The sequence below is a fragment of the Pinus tabuliformis genome, chromosome 1_1 (assembly GCF_031772625.1).
Source record: "Pinus tabuliformis cultivar Carrire ecotype Pingquan chromosome 1_1, CPIR1, whole genome shotgun sequence".
Taxonomy (NCBI): domain Eukaryota; kingdom Viridiplantae; phylum Streptophyta; class Pinopsida; order Pinales; family Pinaceae; genus Pinus; species Pinus tabuliformis.
The window spans coordinates 351,482,940-351,501,233 of NC_142297.1; the positions used below are offsets into that span (position 1 = coordinate 351,482,940).

General features: G+C 41.3%; 1 protein-coding gene across 2 annotated transcripts in view; it reads left to right on the forward strand.

The window, feature by feature from the left end:
- LOC149213033 (uncharacterized) overlaps positions 1-18,294 on the forward strand; it is a 230,975-nt gene that overhangs the window by 161,890 nt on the left and 50,791 nt on the right. The gene's annotated exons all lie outside the window — the stretch shown is intronic.

Below are 18,294 nucleotides of genomic sequence, written 5' to 3' on the forward strand. Positions count from 1 at the left end.
TTTTGCTAAGAATTGAGTGGAGGACAGACTGCTACATGCATCAGATTTTTTCCCCCCACTAACACATGTTTGTCTCCAAAAGAGAATCAACGTAGACTATGATGGAATGGTAAGAGAGGTTAACTCAAGTTTTTGTGATGACCGTCTACGCCTTAAACTCCACTTAGCCTCCATGCTGCTAGCTAAAAGGTACCTACAACAGTCAACGCAAGCCAACAAGAGACAATACACAACTGTCATTTAATGGAGGACTTATCACAACAGTCAAGCAAATATTTTGAGGGAGTTTGTCTTCTATTTACTTCAGTCATATATGCACTTGGCAAGTAGCTCTCACACTAATCAACAGTTAAAAAATTTGGCGCATGAGGAAAGAGAATACACTGGTAGCTTAGGAGATTGTTAATTGAAATCTACAACAGTTCGTTTGCAGCCTATAACAGTCATCTCTCCACATTTAGCTTGACTGCACATTGGGATTGACAATTATGTGCCACTTGTTTGAACTTTGATGGATTGGTCACTGGGATTGGCTCCCATTCACCTATTTAAATGAGCTTTGGCTCTCATCTTTGTATCATTGTTACTAGCTATTGTGTTTGCGGAAGCTCTACTGCCTTGTACACTTTCAGAAATACCAATAAAGACTTTGGGGTTTCATCCATGAGGTGTTCTTTCTTGTCGAGTGTGATGAATTGTTGATCATTGGTATTTTTCATTTTACTCATGCTTTCATCTAATTTGTTTCCATATGCTCTTGTAGATTTGTTAATGTAGAGCTATCTTGCTTTGGCATTTGATTTAGAAGTATGCCCTAGGTATAGAATGCTCTAGTTGGTTTCAAATAAATCTCGAGAGTTTCTTATCATTTTTTATTGCTAAATTTATATGAAACTAATTCTTGATTGAAGTTATGTAGAGGGAATATCTTGTTCGGATCAAAGAAGCAAGCGTTGGGGGAAGTCTTTGGAGAGACCAACCCACTCTTGATACATTCTCGAAGGAGCTCTCATTTGTTCTTTGAGCCTTCATAGTTTTATCTTACAAAGTGGTTTTGCAGGGATTTCACGACATAGCTTGTACCAAGCCAAGTCAATTTTATTTAAATCATTTATCTCAAACTCTTGTGCTCATATTGATTTTATTTTTCTATTGAAGAGCATATTGAAAATTAGGCAAGGATAGGGGTCTTGTTCTAATTGCTTGGTTTAATATTGTAGATATGATTTGCTAACATTTTTCTCTATTTTCCACTAATTTTGAGGGCTGGTTTTTCAGAGGAAAATCAGAGTTTTTTTTTGACACCGTTTTCTCATCTTTGTTGGTAGTATTGAGGGATTGCATGTTCCGAAATTACTAACACTTGTTGCAGACCCTTAGCCCTGATTTTGGAGCTACTGAAGACTGATTTTTCTGCTGGCCATGAGCTAACAAATGACTACCATATATCTCTGTTGAATGGAAGATCATTCGCTGTCCCAAATTTTTTTGATAACAACCATCAAATCTGCCCTTTTCTCTTCCTTTGTTGTCAGATTTCAGCATCTCAAGAGGCTAGATTTCCAAGACATTATTTTGAGGAATTTCTCTTTTATTCCATTGCCAAAGTTTTGTAAAATTCTGTCTTTGCTTTCTTAGGAAAGGAGGTCTAGTGTCCAAGTTTCAAGCAATTATTGTGAAGCTATCCTTGAAGTTGAGTTGAGGACTTTGAAGGACCCTCTTTTCATTTTAATATTAATAAAATATATAATTTGTTTAGAGGAGCTTGGGATTTCTCCCATGGTATCCTATCTCCCCATTTAGAGGGAGGCTTTTCTTGGATGGAATGACTTTGCATGGTTTAAACTTTCACACTTCATTCATTTGCATGAATCTTTAATGTTATAAATTGCTCAACACTCACATTGTGTAGGAATTTACAGGGTAAGTTCCTCAGACAGAACACCAAAGGACACCGCTCACAAACATATCACAGATCAATACACCAGTATTTTGACGTGGTTAAAACCCTCAAAGAGGGAAACAGTCCACGGCCTGAGCCAACGCGACCACTTCAGGCAATATATTAATAAAAGAATGAAAATTTAAATAAGCTTCTATGATGAACGGTTACCCTACAAATGACCCTCCATGCTCTTTAAATAGAGATCATGGACCAATCGGGTGTTAAGCCACGGATCAAGTGTCGGTAATACCGAGGAGAGAATGAACCGTCGGATCACTACATATCGTGACCGTCGGATTGTAAGTTACGAATGTACATAGTAAAGAAACACACTTTACCTAGCTCTATACTAAACCAAGTTATACTTAACTACTTCCTATGTGTCAGAATATCCTAAGATCCCCCCTTAAGAACAACTTGGGATAGGATTGAAGGATGTAGAAATGTGACACAATAGAAGAAGGAAGGAGGCACTAGAGCCTATCCCCCTTAGTGACAACTTCGTGAACTCCAACCATAAATCGAAGTTTAGTAAACTTCGCCTCTGTGAGAGCCTTTGTAAAGATGTCTGTAACTTGATCATCTGTTGAACAATATTGCACTTCAAGAACATGGTCGTGAATGAGCTTTCTGATGAAGTGCATGTGCAGTCCAATGTGTTTGCTGTGCTGATGTTGGACTGGATCTTTGCATAGTTGAATGGCACTTTGATTATCACACCAAAGTGTAGTCGGATGCTGCTGCTGAAAGCCAAACTCTGACAGGATTTGACGAAGCCACAAGGCTTCCTTACTAGCTTCTACGGCACGACAATACTCTGCTTCTGCTGAAGAAAGAGAAATGGCACCTTGTTTCTTACAAGCCCATGTAATAGGTCCTGAACCAAGAGTGAACACATAACCTGCAGTAGACTTCCGATCATCAGGGTCACCAGCCCAATCGGAATCAGTGAAACCAACCAATAGAGGAGATGCTTCGGCACTGTAATGAATCCAAAACTGAACTGTACCTCGAACATAACGAAGTATTCTTTTAGCTGCTTTCCAATGACTTTCATGTGGGTTTTGCGTAAACTGAGCAACAAGGCCAAAAACAAAGGAGAGGTCAGGATGATTATGGGTTAGATACAAAAGTTTTCCTACAAGTTGACGGTATAAGGTAGCATCAACTTCAGGAGAAGTACAAGTGACTGAAAGTTTGACTCCAGACTGAAAGGGAGAAGGGCTGGCTTACAGTCTTCCATGTGAAAATGGCGTAGAATATCACAAGCATACTTGGACTAGGAAAGGGAAATACCTTCCTTGGATTGCAAGACTTGAAGACCAAGAAAATAATGTAAGTGTCCTAAGTCTGTCATTTCGAACTTCTTTTTAAGGCTGGACTTCACATGGTTGATAAGGTTTGGATCACTACCAGTCAAGATAAGATCATCAACATAAAGAACAAGAATGATAAGAGACTTGCCCACTTTCTTGGTGTAGACAGTATTGTCAGAATGACACCTAGAAAAGCCATTTTCTAAAAGAAAGTTATCCATTTTGGCATACCAAGCTCAAGGAGCTTGCTTGAGACCATAAGGGGATTTCTTAAGCCGAGATACAAGGCTGGAGTCTGTTTGTATAAAGCCAATAGGTTGTTCCATATAGATTTCTTCATGCAAGTCCCCATGCAAGAAGGCAGATTTAACATCTATCTGATGGACTTCCCATTTGAAAGAGGCAGCAAGGGAAAGAACAAGGCGGATAGAGTTCATTTTGGCAACAGGGGAGAAGGTTTCAGTGTAGTCAATGCCTTCAACTTGTGAAAAACCCTTAGCAACAAGACGAGATTTATGTTTATCAACTTTCCCATCTGGTCCATACTTGGTTCTGTAAACCCATTTGCATCTAACAAGTTTTTGTCCCTTTGGTAGAGGAACAAGATCCCATGTATCATTTGCCAATAATGAATTATATTCTTCATTCATAGCTGCTTCCCAATCTGGATGGCCTGAAGCTTCTGCAAAGGTGTCAGGATCATAATTCAATGAAGCTTGAGCCAGTAAAGAAGAGGCTCTATCAAATTGAGATCGTGAACGTCGTTGATCTGTAGGATCACCGACAAGATCACCTGCTGCATCCCGAGTAGCACAGACCTATTTTGGAAGCTGAGGAGCTGAAGGAGGATCCTGAGAAGGTGGGGGAGGATTTTCATCCTCGCTTTCATCATCTGAAGAAGAAATATTTTCAAAAGTAGAAGAGATATGGAGAGGTGGCACATCCGCCGAACTAGGCTCGTAGGCCGATATATTTTCAACAAACTTTACATCTCTTCTAATGATAACATTCTTGGACTTAAGTGGAATAAGTCTATATCCTTTGACATCTTCAGAATATCCAACAAAAATACATTTTTCACTCTTAGGTTCTAAAGCTTTATGTTTCTCATCTGGAATATGGGCCCATGCTTCACTTCCAAAAACACGAAAGTGACTTACATCTGGTTTAATTGAGCTCCATGCTTCTTCTGGAGTGATATTCTTTAAAACCTTAGTAGGAGTGCGATTTATTATGTAATTTGCACAGTTAATTGCTTCTGCCCAAAAATTAAGACCAAGTCCTTTAGATTGAAGCATACAATTAGCCATTTCCTTTAAGGTGCGATTCTTCCTTTCAGCTACACCATTTTGTTGTGGAGTATATGGAACAGTATGTTGCATTTGAATTCCATTCTCAGTGCAAAAGTTGATGAATTTGTTGTTAACATATTCTCCGCCATTATCAGATCTTAGCTTAAGAATTTGATGTCCAGATTGTTTTTCAACAAAGGCCTTAAAGGCCAAGAACATGTTAAATACTTCACTCTTGAGTTTTAAGAAGTATACCCAAGTGCATCTGGAGAAATCATCGATGAAAGTTAAGAAATACTTGTAGCTAGAGAATGAAACAATTGGAAGTGGACCACATAAATCACTATGCACAAGTTGTAAAGGGGCTGAGGCATGCCAAGAGGCACGTTTTTCAAAACTATCCCGATGATGTTTTCTGAGTACACATCCGGAACAAACACCATCTTTGCAAGATACCATTGGAAGACCTGTCACCATATTTTCTTTACATAGATTCTGAAGGGAGCGATAGTTTAAGTGACCAAATCGCTCATGCCAAAGTTTGCTCACTTCATAGTTATGAGCAACAAATACCGAGGGAAGATTTGATGACCCAAAGTTGTGAAACTTATACAACCTTGTAGAATCATCAGCAATGCCAGTAGCTAAAATCTGTCTAGGATCTCTTATGTCCTTAATTACAACATCGTGAGGTGAAAATTCAACGATTTTACCTTCACCTGAATGAGTTATCTGATATACAGATAGAAGGTTGCAGGATAAGGTTGGAACACATAATACATCATTAAATTGACCATTGTCTATATGAGCAGTTCCAGTCCCTACAACACTAAGAGATCTATCATCACCAACATATATATTTTTGGTGTTACAATCATTTAAAGAAGAAAACATGGCTTTGTTTTTGGCCATGTGATAAGAAGCTCCAGAATCAATGAGCCACTCATGAGAATGAGAAGAAGAAGATACATTTAGTGCATAGCCAGACCGAGATGCTTGACAACCACATGTAGAATTGTGCAACCAGATCTAGTTTGTTATTGCAATTTTCAAGTGCTTGCAATTGTGCAAATTTCAATTTCTTTTTCACTTATATGCGATTTACTTTTTCTCAAGCTATAACTTGCAATATTTGTTTATGAGCAAATTTTCTTTACATGCGTTCAAGTTACAAGTAAGTACTTACTTTAATTTGCAAGTTTTGATTAGTTCACTTTCTCATTTCCATCTCTTTACTTGACAAAGCGATTCATAAGTTGTTTTGGAGCATGCTTATTTGGAAGCAATATTGCAATTTCACATTTGGTTACTTGCTTTCAAGCATTTTGTGAAGTATACAACTCCATTTAAATTTCTTGTCAAGTATCATTTAGATAATTCCATTCTAATTTTCATTTGAACTTGCTAATACAAGTTACTTTAAGCATTGTCATTTTACATTTACTCAAGCATCTTACTTAGGCTCATTTTCAAGCATCTCTAAAATCAACCTGCAACTTAAGTTGGTTTTATAGACTCTAGGGACCCTCCACTCCTATTGACTCCTCACTGTGAGATTTGGATCTCCGAGCGAGGGTGAGGTTTGGGAATAGGAGTTCAATTGAAACTTTGTTTTAGAATACAAGTAATAAAATAAACCGAGAGCACATCTACATGACAACTTAACTATACTTGCAAATGCAATTCTTGTATTTATGCTATCTTGCATTTATTTGAGTCTTATCTACAAATATCATTTTTATTTCATGAAGCATTTATTTTATTATGCAAGTATTGTGAATTCCTTTATTTTTGCAACTATTAGCTTTTCTTGTACTTGGAATATTCTCATTGGTGCAACACTATTTCAAGTTACTTGAAGTATTTGCTACTTTGATGATCATTTAGCTCATGAGTAATTGACGTTATTATCTCGTTACTTGAGGATTTTCTTCCAAGTACCATTTTATTTATAGTTGCAAATGATATTTATATGCTCATCTTGATTTAGTATTGACTTGTTTTGCAGGATTACTTGTTTGTTTCTTTTGAGCAAGTGTTTATATTGAGGCAATTATTAAGGCACTGGTTTTACATGCTTATCTTCGAATTATGTGTTGATGATTATTTGGAATATATTTCATTTCATATCTTGTATTTCCCATCATACTTGTTGAACATGCTCATAATCGTGAAGTAATCTGTTATGCTCTTAACCTGCAAAATGATACCCAATACAGAATATGCGAAGAAAAGATACCCAGAACACAAAATAGCAATGATTTTATTATTCAGAGAGTAATGTTCACTTGCCTCTTCGAGGGGGCAACCTCCAATAGAGCAGAGCTCGATTACAAAATAAGACACGATACTCCTCGCAGGGAGTCTCTATCCTTTATATATGACTCATACATGCAATACCACGGGCCAATACCGTGGGTTTTATTAATACCATCTATCTAATACTACGACCCATTTGCAACTAATTGTGGTCCCGTCATTAATTGCGGGTTAACCACTTACAAATATTAATATGGGCTTTATTGACTCTTGACTATGACGTGATCCCATGACATAAATAAGGGGGTTAGGGTGGGACCCTAACATGCCCTCCCCCTTAAGACTAGCCTTGTCCTCAAGGCTGAAGCTGCGGAAACTGCTGAAGAATAGTGGCTGGTTCCCAAGTTGCATCTTCCGGAGAGGTGTCTTTCCATTTGACGAGGACTTCCTTAATCATGCGGCCGCGCAGGTGTTTGTCTCTTGTGTCTAGAACCTGTTCGGGTTGAAGCCAGATTGACCCTTCTTCGTCCAATTCAGGTAGACTGGTTTGAACTCGGCAATTGTTCCCGATCACTTTCTTGAGGCACGATACATGGAAAACTGGATGGATTTTTGCAGTAGGTGGCAAAGCCAACTTGTAAGCCACTTCTCCAATGCGCTGAAGTACTTGGTATGGTCTGTAGAATTTTGGAGATAGCTTCTGACAACCCTTGTCTTTGAATGATGTTTGCTTATATGGTTGCAGCCTCAAAAAGACCTGATCCCCGATGCTGGTCTACCTATTGCTTCATGCGGTTCTGAGCTTGATGAAGATTCTCTCTAAGATGGGCGAGCATGGTTGCGCGGTGTTGTAGGAGTTGATCCACTGCTTGTACTTTGGAGCACCCCTTGAGATAAGAAGTAGGGGAAGGCGGAAGTTGACCATATACTGCTTCATAGGGAGTCATTTTGGTGGTGGCATGATAGTTGGTGTTATACCACCATTCAGCCAGAGGTAACCACTGTACCCAAAGGTGTTGCTTTTCTGAAGTGAAACACCTAAGGTAGGTTTCTAGACATTTGTTGACGACTTCAGTTTGACTATCCGTTTGCGGATGATAGGAAGTACTGAGTTTTAGTTGAGTGCCTTGTATCCTGAAGAGTTCCTGCCAAAAATTACTGGTGAAGATCGGGTCGCGATCGGACACAATAGAAGTGGGCATGCCATGCAATTTGAAAATCTGATCCATGAAATATTGAGCGACCAAAGTTGGTGTAAATGGGTGGGGTAGTGCGCAGAAATGAGCATACTTCGATAGTTGGTCCACAACCACCATGATGACTGACTTGTTCCCGGACTTTGGAAGACCTGTAATGAAATCCATAGAAACTTCCGTCCAAATGGATGTCGGAATGGGCAATGGTTGTAATGTGCCTATTGTGTTGACTGTTTCCCCTTTGTGGCGTTGACAGACATCGCATTCTGCTACAAAAGTAAGGATGTCCTTTTTCATGCCGTCCAAAAAAATGATCTTCTGGTGCGAGCATACGTCTTTTGAAAGCCCAAATGTCCTGCAATGGGCGATGAGTGCAATTCTGCCAAAATGCGACCTTTGAGGGTGGATGTTGGGGATATTACGACTTTGTCCCTGTAGCGAAGAATATCATCCTGCCACGAGTAGCCCTTGGTGGAATTTGGATCTACCTGCAATTGAGAAATGAGTTGGGATAGCCCGGGGTGTGAAAACCATTCCTTGCGAGCCTCTTCAATCCATTCTGGAATGGGGAGGGAAATTGCTAGCAGAGTACTTTCTTCCTCAAATTGGCGAGATAATGCATCTGCTACACTATTGTCTTTCCCTTTCTTGTAAATGATCTCATAATCATATCCCAGCATTTTGGCGAGCCATTTATTTTGTTGTGGGGAGGATAGGCGTTGCTCCAAAAAATATTTAAGACTGTGATGATCTGTGCGGATTTGGAAACGTCGCCCCAATAAGTAAGGTCGCCAGGTCTCGACGGCATGTAAGATGGCCATCATTTCTTTTTCGTAGGTAGATTGGCCCAGATTCCTCCCACTTAGTTGTTGGCTTGTGAAGGCCAAAGGTCGCCCTTCCTGCATTAAGACCGCCCCAATACCGGTCCCCGAAGCATCACATTCAATGACAAAGGATTTGGTGAAGTCAGGTAGTGCTAAGACTGGAGTGGAACACATGGCGTTTTTGAGAGCGGTAAATGCCTGTTGTGCTTCCTCATTCCAGAAGAAGGAATTTTTCTTTAGGAGTTGGGTGAGGGGCTTCGCTATGCGGCCATAGTTGCGGACAAATTTACGATAATAGCCTGTGAGACCCAAAAATCCTCTCAAGCTCTTCAAAGTCTTAGGTTGAGGCCATTCTTGCATTGCCTGGATCTTTTTGGGGTCCACCTTGACACCTTCACGCCCCACAATGTGGCCCAAATACTCAACTTCTTCCATGCCAAACGAACACTTGGACATCTTGACAAATAATTTATGCTTGCAGAGCAGGTGTAAGAGTAGATCTACATGCTGAAGATGTGCAGCCCAAGTGCCACTATAGATGAGGATGTCATCGAAGAAGACAAGGACAAATTTCCTGAGATATGGTTTGAGAATGTGATTCATAAGGCCCTGAAAAGTAGAGGGGGCATTACAAAGACCAAATGGCATGACCAGGAACTCATAATGGCCTTCATGAGTTCGGAAAGCAGTCTTGGGAATGTCGACTTCCTTCATGCGAATTTGGTGGTAGCCTGAGCGAAGATCCAGCTTAGTGAAGAATTGAGCCCCATTGAGTTCGTCCAGCAAATCATCAATCACCGGAATGGGAAATTTATCTTTGATAGTCAACTTATTGAGGGCCCTGAAGTCGGGACACATCCGCCACTCCCCATCTTTCTTGAGCACCATGACCACTGGGGATGAATAAGGACTAATGCTGGGACGAATGACACCTGCTTCCAAAAGTTCCTTGATGATTTTTTCTATTTCATTCTTTTGGGTGAACGGATATCTGTATGGCCGCACATTTGGGGGTTGGGCCCCTGGAACCAAGGTGATGCTATGATCATGTTCCCCTCGCGAGGGTGGAAGCTCATGAGGCTTGTTAAAGACCGGCAGATGGTTATTTAAAATCTGTTGCATCTCAGGATGAATTGGCAGAGACTTGGTTTCGACGACCTGGATGGCATTAAATTGAGCTACCACTCCATGATTGCCATTTTTTAACAATTTTTCCATCCGATGCGAGTTGATGATAGAGGGGGCTCCCGTCTGGAGTCCACGGAGGGTATGTGTGTAATTGTTCTGCTTAAAACTCATATATAACTCCTGAAAATCCATTGTGATTGGCCCAAGCGTGCGGAGCCATTCAGCGCCGAGGACAATGTCGCAACCCCCCATGTGTATGGCAAACATGTGGGTTTTCAACTGATAATCCCCCATTTGAAGTTTGACATTTTCACAGCGGCCTTCACATTTTATTGTGCCCCCATCCGCAATTTGGACTTGGAAGTTAGAAACTGCTCGTACAAAACAATGCACTGCTTCTGCGATTTTTTGATGGATGAAATTATGGGTACTTCCACTATCAATCAAGACTACTACTGGGTGATGTTTAAGAAAACCCCTGATTTTGAGAGTTTGAGGGGAAGAAATCCCTGCCAACGCATGCAGCGAAATAACTGGTTCGTCAGAGACATTCTCCTTTGGGTTGTCTTCTTCTAGCGCCTCATGTTCCTCAAGTGGTGGATCTTCCTCTGTTGAGCTGTAGTCAGTGGCATCTATTTGAAAAAATTTGGGCTCCTTGCATTTATGACCTGGGGAGTATTTTTCATCACAGTAGTAACATAGTCCTTGCTTCCTTCTTTCGGCCATTTCCGCAGGTGACACCTTTTGGACCTTAAGTGTTTGAGTCGTGTTGTGAGCCTGTGGGAGACGACCTTTAGTGGGGAAATTTGGGCGACTGTATTGGGCTGCTAATGCACGTTCCATGTTACGGGCTACCTTGCAAGCCTCTGTCCAAGTGGGAGGGTGGTGCAGTAAGACTTGAGCTTTGATGGCTTCTTTAAGACCACTGATAAAACATTCCGTGTAGAAATCATTTGAGAGACCCCAAGTGCGGAAGGCTAAGGCTTCAAAAGCTGTAATATATTCATCCACGGTACCTGTTTGTCGGAGCTTAGTAAGACGACCCAAAAAAGAGTCCTTCTGTTCAAAGCAGTCTCGAAGAGCTTTGGTAAATTGGGTCCAAATCTTAAATTGATGCCATTCCCACCATTGCCACCGTTCATTGTCCTAGTACATGCTCCCCAACATAAGCTTAGTCGCATCATCTAAGATATGATTCAGTTTGAAATACTGCTCCATTTCTGCTATCCATGCGGACGGGTGAGAACCGTCAAATTTATGCATATCCAACTTGGGAGGTCGCTGACTGGGTGGTGGGTGGGTGTGCCAGACGTGAGGAGAGTGGCTAGACTCACCCTCATTGTATTCATTGTCATTATACGCCTCCTCGTGGGCTGGCTCCTTGCCCTTCGGGAGTAATTGCTGGACCTGGAGAGATAGTCCGGTAAGCTGCTTATTGATGGATTGGATGGATTCGTCAAGTTTGTCCAATCTTTCATTGGCCATTGCTTGAGCTCTAGTTTCCACCATACACCAACCTGATGAAAAATTGGGACCGCCTAAAATTTTTCACTAATAATTGAATGGTACCACCGTGCTCAGCTCGTCGTCCTGATTCTGATGGGCTAGATCACCAATAAGCGCCCGGGAAGATCTCAGACTTTTTTTTTTCTCTGAAAACTCCTAACGGAGTTTTACTCCTTGATCAATACTGCAGTCGCCAAATCCTCAAAATGTCAATGCGGCCAAATGTCCTGCGAAAATTATACCTTGGTATAGGAACCCTTCACAACAACTCCGATCTGGTGGATCTGAGAGATCTGAATGGCGGATCAGATAGCTCTGGGCGATGGAACAGACTGCTGCTGCGGATCGGCTGGCTCTAATAGATCAGAATGACTGATCAGCGCACTCGAGACTACGGGACTGATGTCGACTGCTTCTGCACCCCTTTGCACCTGCGGATCTGGAATAGATGATGTGCGATCCCCCGAGAGAAAAGGGAACTATGGTCTTGAGGAGTGTCAGGTGCTACAGATCGCAATATACATAAGGGTCTGGCAGTAGTACTCGGCCCAATGTTTCAGGGCTCTAACTAAGGAGGATCGACTGTACCCTTAGCTGTACAACCCGACTACCCTATCGTACGGGCGAGTAATCTCTCCGAGTGCTGTTCTCGGTGTACTGTAGCCACAAGACGGCCGACGGTTTATCTATGGCGAGGTTTCAAGGGAGCCTAGGGGCTTCCGATATACCCAGAGGGTACGTGGAAAACAGTCCGTGCGCGGTTCTGTCTAATGCGCTACTACTCGAAGGGGTACCCACAGGGGTTACAAGGGAGTCCAACAGACGTGACCACCTCTTGTATTTCCTGCATGCATGCCTCCCCAAATCCGCAGGTTTATGCGCTCAACGACGAATCCTGTGGTTTAAAGACGCCGGAACACGTCTCTAGCCAAATTTTTTTTTTTGCTTAGAATTGGCGATCCCACCGGCCCTGGAAAGTGCTCTGATACCACTTGTTATGCTCTTAACCTGCAAAATGATACCCAATACAGAATATGCGAAGAAAAGATACCCAAAACACAGAATAGCAATGATTTTATTATTCAGAGAGTAATGTTCACTTGCCTCTTCGAGGGGGCAACCTCCAATAGAGCAGAGCTCGATTACAAAATAAGACACGATACTCCTCGCAGGGAGTCTCTATCCTTTATATATGACTCATACATGCAATACCACAGGCCAATACCGTGGGTTTTATTAATACCATCTATCTAATACTACGGCCCATTTGCAACTAACTGTGGCCCCGTCATTAATTGCGGGTTAACCACTTACAAATATTAATATGGGCTTTATTGAATCTTGACTATGACGTGATCCCATGACATAAATAAGGGGGTTAGGGTGGGACCCTAACATAATCCAATTGACTTTAGTATCTTCTAGAAACTCATATCATATAACTTATCATTAGGGACCACCCCCCTTAGCTAACCTAGGAGATAGCTCAAAGAGAGAGAGTCAGGATTAGTGTGACAACCCCTTCTCTGAGTTCCTTGCCACCAACCACAACTTGTGGGGTTGAAGGCTTTTCTCACTAACTTCTAGGTAGGTGTAGGTGTGAAAATTTCCAAAGTGAAATTCTACTACAACAACTGATTTATTTCACCTACTTATTTCTCACAATAAGTTATTTATGAAATCCCTTCAGTGAATATTAAAATAAATTCTACTACAATTATCTCATAATTACATAGAGAAAATAACAGTGATATACAATCACAAGAACCAATCATATTAACACAGTTGTTTTTGGACAATTGTCCCCAAAAAAACCCAATGTGGGAAAACCAGTGCAGTAGATGAGGCTTTTATTAATCTTCAGGAACAATAGCTTTACAAGGAATGATTTTACAGAGAAACTGAAACACTATTGAGAGAAAACACCTAAGGCAAAGTTCATCCCTCCCATGGAAACTTTCTGACGCCCTGGAGACCCTTCTCCCACTTCTGCGTCACCTTTGCATCACTCTGCGTCACTCTCATTCCCTCTACATCATCCTGCGTGACGACTGCGTCTCTTGGATTGCATCTTCCCTCTACGCTGTCTCTTGATAGCCCTGCATTACCTCCTCCTCAATTATCAACTATTCCTCCACCTTGCAACTCTCCCTCTGAAATCGATCTCCTTCTTTTTGAGAACCAATTTTCCTTGGGATACTGAGTATCTGCTAGTGTGTCTCCAAATGATCCTTAGGTCTTCTCTTATACTTTTCCTGTTGATGAATCAACAACCAAGATTAAGTCTATAATCAACGGCTAAGATTAAAACAGACTTGATCCTTGTCTCTTAGAAGCTTCTCACCTTTATCTTTATTAGAGTTGCGGGAGAGCCCCCCCCCCCTTGAAGCTGCTCCCAATCCGCGCTCCGGGCGGGAGCGGGTCAGGAGTGCACTCCCGATAATTTTTTTTTTCGCTCCCGGAGCGAAAATTAAGCCCGGGAACCATCACCGATAGCTCCCGAGCTTTTAATTATCGCTTTGGGAGGGACGCGCGCGCCGCCAGGACCGATTCACGCGAAAAAAAATCTCGGACGTGAAAAAAAATAATTTAAAAAAATTTGTTTTAAAAGGTCTTGGGGGGCATTTTTTATTTCATTGTGACTTGAATGAGTTGAGGAGAGCCAAGGAGATTGTGCAAAGGAGCGAGGAGCGAGTGCCGAGGAGCAAGGAGCAAGCCTGTAAGGAGGTTAGTAACTTAGTCATTTAGTAGTTTAAACTTTAGTTAGTAATTTAGTTTAGTTTAGTTAGTAATTTAGTAAATATATAACTTATTTAGTAAATGAATCATGAATCTAAATAAATTAAATTAATTTTCTCATTCCCATTCCCATTAAATTTTGCAGATTCAAAAGCCTACAGATATCAAACATCATGGACATGGTTATATTTCTTGGCATTTTCTTCTTCTTGGTCCCTTTTCTGGTTATTATGGTGCTGGAGAGTAGGAAACAGAGGGGCCAAAATGAAGAGGGGGATGAAGAAGCTAGAAAAAGTGGATTTGATGTAAACCCCGGTGAGGAGGAGCTGGAGGAGGGTGAACATGACTCTCAAAAAACTAAACAAGACCAAACCCCATTGTGGAAATATGTTGACAGGCCTGAAGTAGGGAAAGGGGGTGGAACCACTAAATTTCATTGCCCCCATTGCAACAATAATTACACAGGTTCATACACCCATGCCAGAAAACACCTCTGCGGGAAAAGGCCATGGGATGGAGATAAACAAATAGGAATCAAAACTTGCTGTGTCAGCAGCAGATAGAGCCAAATACATAAGGGAAGAGGAGGAAGGCCAATACAAATCTAAAAAATCAAGGGGTTTCTTTGAACCAAGCTCCCAATCACAAGCACAAAGAACTCCTTCAGCATCCTCCCAAGGCAGTGGATATGGAGGCATAGGGTCACCAGCTTTAAGGCGTAGAACCATATCAGATTTCCTTGATGAGGGGTGTAGGAATGATGTGGATTCAAAAGTTTACAAGTTTCTGTATGCACGTGGGATACCATTCAATGTTCTTCGCTCACCTTATTGGCACGAAATGGTTTCTACCATAAATGATGCCCCTAAAGGATACAAGAGCCCTGGGTATGACAAGGCAAGAACCGTTGGACTTGATCATGAAAAAGCAAAAATATCACATTCTTTGAATAGAATGACAAGTTCTTGGACTGACCATGGGGTGTCCATTGTATTTGATGGATGGACAAATGTAAAAGGCAAGCCATTGATAAGTGTTCTTCCTGTGTCTGTTAGTGGTGCCATCTTTCTAAATGCATATGATTACTCAGACAAGTTCAAGACCGCCATCAGCATTGCAGAAGCATTACTTGAAACAATTGACCGTATTGGGCCATACAATGTCATCCAAGTCATCACTGATAATGCTCCTAATTGTAAGGCAGCGGAGCAATTATTGAGGATAAATACCCCAACATATTTTGGTCTGGGTGTTTGGTTCACACATTTAACCTTTTGATGCATGATGTTGTTAAGAACAAAAATGAACAATACAAATGGATTGGTGATTTGTACAAGAAAGGAAAACAAATGATAAAATTTATTACAAATCATAGCAATACCCATGGCCTTTTCCGCAGTCACTCAAGATTGGAGTTGTTGAAGATTGCGAAGACTAGATTTGGTAGCTATTACCTCACCGTCAGGCACCTTTTGAAGGTAAGAGAGTCATTGGCTAGCATGGTATCAAGTCCACACTGGCAGGTATTAAAGGGAAGGGCTACAAATGCAGCTGACAGGTGAGGTTTTGAACTGGTGGAGGAGGCCGCTCTTGATGGTATATTTTGGTCAAGTGTGAGGCAAGTATTGGATTTCACCAGTCCCACTTATCACATGATTCGGTTTGCAGATACAGATAAACCAGTGATTGGCGAGGTGTATGAGCAGATGGATACCATGTTGGGGCAAATAAAAGATATTGTTCATAACAAAGATCCTGACTTGTACAAACTAATGTTCCACCAAGGTTCCGGGACGAGGAGGCGAGGGAGCGAGGGGGCACGGGAGCGGCCTATGCAAAAGCTCCCTACTATTTTTTAGGAAACGTGGGGGAGCGTTAGGGTCTTAAAAATTTATAAATATAAAATATAATTTATTAATTGAGTCCACTATGACAATTTGGTTTGAATTGAAAAGCTGCAAAGCATGATCATTGATATGAATATCATTTGACATTATCCAAATTTATAATATCATATAAAATAATAAATTTAAAATTCTAATTTAGCTTGGTCAAATTCTAATTTAGATTCTGGTCAGACAGAGGGAGAGCTTCAGCTTGATATGGTAGCCACTGAATTCTGTGAAAAGATAAATGAACAGATCAGGAACACTGCATTGGCAGTAGAAGGGGCAACTACAATGGGTTGTCCAGCTGTATTGGATCCAACAACTAGAAAGTTTGTTATATTATATATAATATAGACAGTACACCATATGCTGAAAGAAGAGTTTTAGTTCCAGGAGAGATGAAAAGATCACATGAAAGAGTTTCTGACGGTTTACTATCAAATGACATTGACTGCAGGATGACCATCTGCGAACCAACTTGGGTGACCAACGATGGCATGGATAATTTGTCTACCTTATTAGAGCAATGCCATGCAGTTCAAACTTCAAACTAGCAGTGTATTTCAGGGGTGAAAATAATTTTCAGACTTGAGAATTCAAGCTGAGCAACTGTGCTCTGTGTAAATTTTGTAACTGTATAAATTCATATATAACGACAGTTCCTGAGATTTCTTGCTGCCCATAGTATTTTGTCATGCTTGCAATAAACGTTAGTCTATAGTCCACCCAATTATTTCCCACATGACATAGGTGTTGCTTCCATAGTTTGTATGTCAAATGTCATGCAAATTAAAAACACAAACTGAATGTCTCATATTCTTTGCTTGTCACTCCAGTTATCTCCCCACTGTAATCCAGCCATCACTTGAGAAAAAAAGAAGTTTTAAAAGGGAAAATTCATGTACGTGCTATATGGTCCAACAAATTTCCATGATACTGACCCTCTAAAATAACGCTTGTTGAAACCAAAAGACAGCACAAGACGTTATCCCCATACAAAACATGAGTAGCTTTGTACCACTTTAGGTCTATTAAATCATAAACTATAAGCAAGGCCATTTTTTTGGGAGCGCGGGGAAACGTCCCCTCAAGGAAGGGAAACGTTTCCCTGGCACGTCCCCCTGAGTTTCCTCCATTTTGGGAGTGTGGGGAAACGTCCCCTACTCGTCCCCAAGTCCCCGGAGCGCGGGGGAGCGAGGAAACTAGACCCCTGGGGGGGCGAGTCCTCGTGGAACACTGGTACAAACTGATTCATGATTGTGTGTGTGTACGGTGGAATAAACTTAATATTCCACTACATTGCTTGGCATATATCCTTATGCCAAAATACTACTCTACATCTTGGTTGGGCCAACCTGCACCAGGGGGTGGGATTAGGAACAAACCCCATTTAGATGCATAGGTAACTAGAGGATATTTGGATGCATTAGAAAAGTTGGTACCTGACAGGGAGGAATGTGCAATTGTGCGCCTTGAAATAGGCAGATACTTCAGTGGCACTGGTTTGTTTGGTACCTTCCATGCAATGGAAGACAAAGACAAATTTGATTCTCTCACATGGTGGGAAACATATGGCGGCCAGGGACTTTTGCCAAAATTGGCAAAAAAAGTTCTATCACAGGTTGTAAATACTTCTTCTGCAGAGAGGTGTTGGAGCACCTGCAGCTTCATACATAATGTGAAAAGAAACAGACTCAATGAAAACCAGGCAGAAAGCTTGGTTTATGTGCACTACAACTTGAGGTTGTTGAGTCATTACTGTGATCGGGCTTATGAGGATCTCACATATAAAATTTGGGACAACCACCTAGAGGATGACAATTTGGAGGATGGCACTACACATCTTGAAGAACTAGAAGAGGAACTTATAAGGGATGAAGATGAAGCAGCTGCAGTAGCCATGCCACCTCCACCATCCAGTAGCAGTGCTAGAGTTCCGTGTCTTGTTCCCTTGCTGTCGCCACCTCCATCTACACCCTCACGTGGAGGGCATGTGCCTTCTAGTTCTGGTCATCGGTCTGTGCGGGAGACTCCTAGAAGACCACCAAGACCTGCTCATACAGGAGACTCTCATGGCAAGGGCCACATGTAGATTTACAATTTACTTGTCTTTTCTAGTTTCTATTAGTTTTCATAATTGTTGAGTCTTGAGTTCTTGACTCTTGACTCTTTCATATCATAATGATATTTTTTGTAAACA